Below are 9,159 nucleotides of genomic sequence, written 5' to 3' on the forward strand. Positions count from 1 at the left end.
TGCATGTTACCAGGTCAGTTGTCTGTCTGCCTGGAGCCATGTTACCAGTCAAACATCTGCCTGCCTGGATGCCATGTTACCAGGTCAGGTTGTCTGTCTGCCTGGATGCCATGTTACCAGGTCAAGTTTTCTGTCTGCCTGGATGCCATGTTACCAGGTCAGGTTGTCTGCCTGCCTGGAGACTGTACCAGGTCAGGTTGTCTGCCTGCTGGATGCCATGTTACCAGGTCAGGTTTTCTTTCTGCGCTGATGCCATGTTACCAGTGTCAGGTTGTCTGTCTGCCTGGATGCCATGTTAACCTGTCAAGTTGTCTGTCTGCCTGGATGCCATGTTACCTGTCAAGTTGTTGTCTGCCTGGATGCCATGTTACCAGGTCAGGTTGTCTGCCTGCCTGGATGCCATGTACCAGTCAAGTTGTCTGTCTGCCTGGATCCATGTTACCAGGTCAAGTTGTCTGTCTGCCTGGATGCCATGTTACCAAGTCAAGTTGTCTGCCTGCCTGGAGGCCATGTTACCAGGTCAATTGTCTGTCTGCCTGGAGCCTGTTACCAGGTCAAGTTGTCTGCCTGCCTGGATGCCATGTTACCAGGTCAGGTTGTCTGCCTGCCTGGAGGCCATGTTACCAGGTCAGTTGTCTGCCTGCCTGGATGCCATGTTACCAGGTCAAGTTGTCTGTCTGCCTGGAGGCCATGTTACCAGGTCAAATTGCCTGCCTGGATGCCATGTTACCAGGTCAGATTGTCTGTCTGCCTGGAGGCCATGTTACCAGGTCAACAGTTTGCCTGCCTGGATGCATGTTACCAGGTCAGGTTGTCTGTCTGCCTGGATGCCATGTTACCAGGTCAAGTTTTCTGTCTGCCTGGAGGCCATGTTACCAGGTCGTTGTCTGCCTGCCTGGAGGCCATGTTCCAGGTCAGGTTGTCTGCCTGCCTGGAGGCCATGTTACCAGGTCAGGTTGTCTGTCTGCCTGGATGCCATGTTACCAGGCATCAGTTTGTCTGCCTGCCTGGATGCCATGTTACCAGGTCAGTTGTCTGCCTGCCTGGATGCCATGTTACCAGGTCAAGTTGTCTGTCTGCCTGATCCATGTTACCAGGTCAAACATCTGCCTGCCTGGATGCCATGTTACCAGTCAGTGTTGTCTGTCTGCCTGGATGCCATGTTACCAGGTCAAGTGTTCTGTCTGCCTGAGGCCATGTTACCAGGTCAGGTTGTCTGCCTGCCTGGAGGCCATGTTACCAGGTCAGGTTGTTCTGCCTGCCTGGATGCCATGTTACCAGGTCAGGTTTTCTCTGCCTGGAGGCCATGTTACCAGGTCAAGTTGTCTGTCTGCCTGGATGCCATGTTACAAGGTCAGGTTGTCTGTCTGCCTGGATGCCATGTTACCAGGTCAGTTTTGTCTGCCTGCCTGGAGGCCATGTTCCAGGTCAAGTTGTCTGTCTGCCTGGCCATGTTACCAGGTCAGTTTGTCCTGTCTGCATGGATGCCAGGTTACCAGGTCAAGTTGTCTGTCTGCCTGGAGGCCATGTTACCAGGTCAGGCATCTGTCTGCCTGGAGGTCTTGTTACCAGTTCAGGCCATCTGTCCTGCCTGGAGGCCATGTTACCAGGTCAAGTTGTCTGTCTGCCTGATGCCATGTTACCAGGTCAAGTTGTCTGCCTGCCTGGATCCATGTTACCAGGTCAAGTTGTCTGTCTGCCTGGATGCCATGTTACCCTGTCAAGTTCTGTCTGCCTGGATGCCATGTTACCTGTCAAGTTGTCTGTCTGCCTGATGCCATGTTACCAGGTCAGGTTTCTTCTGCCTGGGGCCATGTTACCAGGTCAAGTTGTCTGTCTGCCTGGATGCCATGTTCCAGGTCAGGTCTGTCGCCTGATGCATGTTACCAGTCAGTTGTCTGCTGCCTGGAGGCCATGTTACCAGGTCAAGTTGTCTGTCTGCCTGGATGCCATGTTACCAGGTCAGTTGTCTGTCTGCTGGATGCCATGTTACCAGGTCAAGTTTCTGTCTGCCTGAGGCCATGTTACCAGGTCAGCTCTGTCTGCCTGGGTCTTGTTACCAGGTCAGTTGCCATCTGTCTGCCTGGAGGCCATGTTACCAGGTCAAGTTGTCTGGTCTGCCTTGATGCCATGTTACCAGGTCAAGTTGTCTGGCCTTTAGCTCACACACAGAGATGCAACAAAGCTCTCCTGCCCTCCATTTGCAAACCTACATAATTCTATCCTCTGATTTCGCTTACAAGAAAAATAAAGCAGGAAGACCAGTGACTGCAATAAAAAAGGTGTCAGATGAAAGCGGATGCTATGCTACAGGATGTGTTGCGAGCAACAGACGCGGCCCATACACAACAGGATAACATTTAGCCTCTCTCTTCCAGCTGTTCCCATACACAACAGGTATAACATTTACCCTCTCTCTTCCAGCTGTTCCCATACACAACAGGATAACATTTAGCCTCTCTCTTCCCAGCTGTTCCCATAACCACGATACCATTCTCTCTTCCAGCTGTTCCCATACACAACAGGATAACATTTACCCTCTCTCTTCCAGCTGTTCCCATACACAACAGGATAACACTCTCTCTTCCAGCTGTTCCCATACACAACAGGATAACATTTATCCTCTCTCTTCCAGCTGTTCCCATACACAACGGATAACATATGCTCTCTCTTCCAGCTGTTACCATACACAACAGGATAACATTTAGCCTCCTCTCTTCAGCTGTTCCATACACAACAGGATAACATTTCTCTCTTCCAGCTGGTTCCCATACCCAACAGGATAACATTTAGCCTCTCTCTTCCAGCGTTCCATACACAACAGGATAACAGTTTACCCTCTCTCTTCCAGTTGTTCCCATACACAACAGGATAACATTTACCCTCTCTCTTCCAGTTTTCCCATCCACAAAGGATAACATTTACCCTCTCCCCTTCCAGTTGTTCCCATACACAACAGGATAACATTTACCCTCTCTCTTCCAGTTGTTCCCATACACAACAGGATAACATTTACCCTCTCTCTTCCAGTTGTTCCCATACACAACAGGATAACATTTAGCCTCTCTCTTCCAGCTGTTCCCATACACAACAGGATAACATTTACCCTCTCTCTTCCAGCTGTTCCCATACACAACAGGATAACATTTACCCTCTCTCTTCCAGTTGTTCCCATACACAACAGGATAACATTTACCCTCTCTCTTCCAGCTGTTCCCATACACAACAGGATAACATTTACCCTCTCTCTTCCAGCTGTTCCCATACACAACAGGATAACATTTACCCTCTCTCTTCCAGCTGTTCCCATACACAACAGGATAACATTCTCTCTTCCAGCTGTTCCCATACACAACAGGATAACATTTACCCTCTCTCTTCCAGCTGTTCCCATACACAACAGGATAACATTCTCTCTTCCAGCTGTTCCCATACACAACAGGATAACATTTAGCCTCTCTCTTCCAGCTGTTCCCATACACAACAGGATAACATTTACCCTCTCTCTTCCAGCTGTTCCCATACACAACAGGATAACATATAGCCTCTGTCTTCCAGCTGTTCCCATATACAACAGGATAACATTTACCCTCTCTCTTCCAGCTGTTCCCATACACAACAGGATAACATTTACCCTCTCTCTTCCAGCTGTTCCCATACACAACAGGATAACATATAGCCTCTCTCTTCCAGCTGTTCCCATACACAACAGGATAACATATAGCCTCTCTCTTCCAGCTGTTCCCATACACAACAGGATAACATTTACCCTCTCTCTTCCAGCTGTTCCCATACACAACAGGATAACATTTAGCCTCTCTCTTCCAGCTGTTCCCATACACAACAGGATAACATTTAGCCTCTCTCTTCCAGCTGTTCCCATACACAACAGGATAACATTCTCTCTTCCAGCTGTTCCCATACACAACAGGATAACATTTAGCCTCTCTCTTCCAGCTGTTCCCATACACAACAGGATAACATTTACCCTCTCTCTTCCAGCTGTTCCCATACACAACAGGATAACATATAGCCTCTGTCTTCCAGCTGTTCCCATACACAACAGGATAACATATAGCCTCTCTCTTCCAGCTGTTCCCATACACAACAGGATAACATTTACCCTCTCTCTTCCAGCTGTTCCCATACACAACAGGATAACATTTAGCCTCTCTCTTCCAGCTGTTCCCATACACAACAGGATAACATTTACCCTCTCTCTTCCAGCTGTTCCCATACACAACAGGATAACATTCTCTCTTCCAGCTGTTCCCATACACAACAGGATAACATTTAGCCTCTCTCTTCCAGCTGTTCCCATACACAACAGGATAACATTCTCTCTTCCAGCTGTTCCCATACACAACAGGATAACATTTACCCTCTCTCTTCCAGCTGTTCCCATACACAACAGGATAACATTTACCCTCTCTCTTCCAGCTGTTCCCATACACAACAGGATAACATTTACCCTCTCTCTTCCAGCTGTTCCCATACACAACAGGATAACATTCTCTCTTCCAGCTGTTCCCATACACAACAGGATAACATTTACCCTCTCTCTTCCAGCTGTTCCCATACACAACAGGATAACATTTAGCCTCTCTCTTCCAGCTGTTCCCATACACAACAGGATACCATTCTCTCTTCCAGCTGTTCCCATACACAACAGGATAACATTTACCCTCTCTCTTCCAGCTGTTCCCATACACAACAGGATAACATTACCCTCTCTCTTCCAGCTGTTCCCATACACAACAGGATAACATTTATCCTCTCTCTTCCAGCTGTTCCCATACACAACAGGATAACATATAGCCTCTCTCTTCCAGCTGTTCCCATACACAACAGGATAACATTTAGCCTCTCTCTTCCAGCTGTTCCCATACACAACAGGATAACATTCTCTCTTCCAGCTGTTCCCATACACAACAGGATAACATTTAGCCTCTCTCTTCCAGCTGTTCCCATACACAACAGGATAACATTTACCCTCTCTCTTCCAGTTGTTCCCATACACAACAGGATAACATTTACCCTCTCTCTTCCAGTTGTTCCCATACACAACAGGATAACATTTACCCTCTCTCTTCCAGTTGTTCCCATACACAACAGGATAACATTTACCCTCTCTCTTCCAGTTGTTCAAATACACAACAGGATAACATTTACCCTCTCTCTTCCAGTTGTTCCCATACACAACAGGATAACATTTAGCCTCTCTCTTCCAGCTGTTCCCATACACAACAGGATAACATTTACCCTCTCTCTTCCAGCTGTTCCCATACACAACAGGATAACATTTACCCTCTCTCTTCCAGTTGTTCCCATACACAACAGGATAACATTTACCCTCTCTCTTCCAGCTGTTCCCATACACAACAGGATAACATTTACCCTCTCTCTTCCAGCTGTTCCCATACACAACAGGATAACATTTACCCTCTCTCTTCCAGCTGTTCCCATACACAACAGGATAACATTCTCTCTTCCAGCTGTTCCCATACACAACAGGATAACATTTACCCTCTCTCTTCCAGCTGTTCCCATACACAACAGGATAACATTCTCTCTTCCAGCTGTTCCCATACACAACAGGATAACATTTAGCCTCTCTCTTCCAGCTGTTCCCATACACAACAGGATAACATTTACCCTCTCTCTTCCAGCTGTTCCCATACACAACAGGATAACATATAGCCTCTGTCTTCCAGCTGTTCCCATATACAACAGGATAACATTTACCCTCTCTCTTCCAGCTGTTCCCATACACAACAGGATAACATTTACCCTCTCTCTTCCAGCTGTTCCCATACACAACAGGATAACATATAGCCTCTCTCTTCCAGCTGTTCCCATACACAACAGGATAACATATAGCCTCTCTCTTCCAGCTGTTCCCATACACAACAGGATAACATTTACCCTCTCTCTTCCAGCTGTTCCCATACACAACAGGATAACATTTAGCCTCTCTCTTCCAGCTGTTCCCATACACAACAGGATAACATTTAGCCTCTCTCTTCCAGCTGTTCCCATACACAACAGGATAACATTCTCTCTTCCAGCTGTTCCCATACACAACAGGATAACATTTAGCCTCTCTCTTCCAGCTGTTCCCATACACAACAGGATAACATTCTCTCTTCCAGCTGTTCCCATACACAACAGGATAACATTTACCCTCTCTCTTCCAGTTGTTCCCATACACAACAGGATAACATTTACCCTCTCTCTTCCAGCTGTTCCCATACACAACAGGATAACATTCTCTCTTCCAGCTGTTCCCATACACAACAGGATAACATTTACCCTCTCTCTTCCAGCTGTCCCCATACACAACAGGATAACATTTAGCCTCTCTCTTCCAGCTGTTCCCATACACAACAGGATAACATTTACCCTCTCTCTTCCAGCTGTTCCCATACACAACAGGATAACATTCTCTCTTCCAGCTGTTCCCATACACAACAGGATAACATTTACCCTCTCTCTTCCAGCTGTTCCCATACACAACAGGATAACATTTACCCTCTCTCTTCCAGCTGTTCCCATACACAACAGGATAACATTCTCTCTTCCAGCTGTTCCCATACACAACAGGATAACATTTACCCTCTCTCTTCCAGCTGTTCCCATACACAACAGGATAACATTTAGCCTCTCTCTTCCAGCTGTTCCCATACACAACAGGATAACATTTACCCTCTCTCTTCCAGCTGTTCCCATACACAACAGGATAACATTTACCCTCTCTCTTCCAGCTGTTCCCATACACAACAGGATAACATTTAGCCTCTCTCTTCCAGCTGTTCCCATACACAACAGGATAACATTCTCTCTTCCAGCTGTTCCCATACACAACAGGATAACATTCTCTCTTCCAGCTGTTCCCATACACAACAGGATAACATTCTCTCTTCCAGCTGTTCCCATACACAACAGGATAACATTCTCTCTTCCAGCTGTTCCCATACACAACAGGATAACATTTAGCCTCTCTCTTCCAGCTGTTCCCATACACAACAGGATAACATTTACCCTCTCTCTTCCAGCTGTTCCCATACACAACAGGATAACATTTAGCCTCTCTCTTCCAGCTGTTCCCATACACAACAGGATAACATTCTCTCTTCCAGCTGTTCCCATACACAACAGGATAACATTCTCTCTTTCAGCTGTTCCCATACACAACAGGATAACATTCTCTCTTCCAGCTGTTCCCATACACAACAGGATAACATTTACCCTCTCTCTTCCAGCTGTTCCCATACACAACAGGATAACATTTACCCTCTCTTCCAGCTGTTCCCATACACAACAGGATAACATTTACCCTCTCTCTTCCAGCTGTTCCCATACACAACAGGATAACATTTACCCTCTCTCTTCCAGCTGTTCCCATACACAACAGGATAACATTTAGCCTCTCTCTTCCAGCTGTTCCCATACACAACAGGATAACATTTACCCTCTCTCTTCCAGCTGTTCCCATACACAACAGGATAACATTTACCCTCTCTCTTCCAGCTGTTCCCATACACAACAGGATAACATTTACCCTCTCTCTTCCAGCTGTTCCCATACACAACAGGATAACATTTAGCCTCTCTCTTCCAGCTGTTCCCATACACAACAGGATAACATTTACCCTCTCTCTTCCAGCTGTTCCCATACACAACAGGATAACATTTAGCCTCTCTCTTCCAGCTGTTCCCATACACAACAGGATAACATTTAGCCTCTCTCTTCCAGCTGTTCCCATACACAACAGGATAACATTTAGCCTCTCTCTTCCAGCTGTTCCCATACACAACAGGATAACATGCTCTCTTCCAGCTGTTCCCATACACAACAGGATAACATTTACCCTCTCTCTTCCAGCAGGTTCCCATACACAACAGGATAACATGCTCTCTTCCAGCTGTTCCCATACACAACAGGATAACATTTAGCCTCTCTCTTCCAGCTGTTCCCATACACAACAGGATAACATGCTCTCTTCCAGCTGTTCCCATACACAACAGGATAACATTTAGCCTCTCTCTTCCAGCTGTTCCCATACACAACAGGATAACATTTAGCCTCTCTCTTCCAGCTGTTCCCATACACAACAGGATAACATTTACCCTCTCTCTTCCAGCTGTTCCCATACACAACAGGATAACATTTAGCCTCTCTCTTCCAGCTGTTCCCATACACAACAGGATAACATTTACCCTCTCTCTTCCAGCTGTTCCCATACACAACAGGATAACATTTACCCTCTCTCTTCCAGCTGTTCCCATACACAACAGGATAACATTTACCCTCTCTCTTCCAGCTGTTCCCATACACAACAGGATAACATTTAGCCTCTCTCTTCCAGCTGTTCCCATACACAACAGGATAACATTTAGCCTCTCTCTTCCAGCTGTTCCCATACACAACAGGATAACATTTACCCTCTCTCTTCCAGCTGTTCCCATACACAAAAGGATAACATTTAGCCTCTCTCTTCCAGCTGTTCCCATACACAACAGGATAACATTCTCTCTTCCAGCTGTTCCCATACACAACAGGATAACATTTAGCCTCTCTCTTCCAGTTGTTCCCATACACAACAGGATAACATTCTCTCTTCCAGCTGTTCCCATACACAACAGGATAACATTTACCCTCTCTCTTCCAGCTGTTCCCATACACAACAGGATAACATTTACCCTCTCTCTTCCAGCTGTTCCCATACACAACAGGATAACATATAGCCTCTCTCTTCCAGTTGTTCCCATACACAACAGGATATAGTCTATGCACGTCTCTCCGCAATATACCATTCCTCTTCTCGTGAAATTTCAGGAAAGCTATAGGCGACAAAAACTATAGACATTTATTTTAATACTTTTTGAAAAACTAAGCCTAATAGCCTATTCGGGAAAATGAACAGGCTTTTACTAATTCCTGAATGTGAAAATAGTCTACAGCATAGAAAATGCATTTCGGGGAAAGTTGAGGAGAGGAAGCGTAATGGTGTGACCACTTTGAGCTGGCTATGATAACATTGTTACACTGATGGGGAAAAAATACACCCAAATGAATTGGGAACCATAAGACAAATGGAAATCACTTGCAAACCACAAGAGCAGTGATGCAATGACAAGTTATAAGCAATGACAAGTT

The sequence above is a fragment of the Salvelinus namaycush genome, chromosome 7 (assembly GCF_016432855.1).
Source record: "Salvelinus namaycush isolate Seneca chromosome 7, SaNama_1.0, whole genome shotgun sequence".
NCBI lineage: Eukaryota > Metazoa > Chordata > Actinopteri > Salmoniformes > Salmonidae > Salvelinus > Salvelinus namaycush.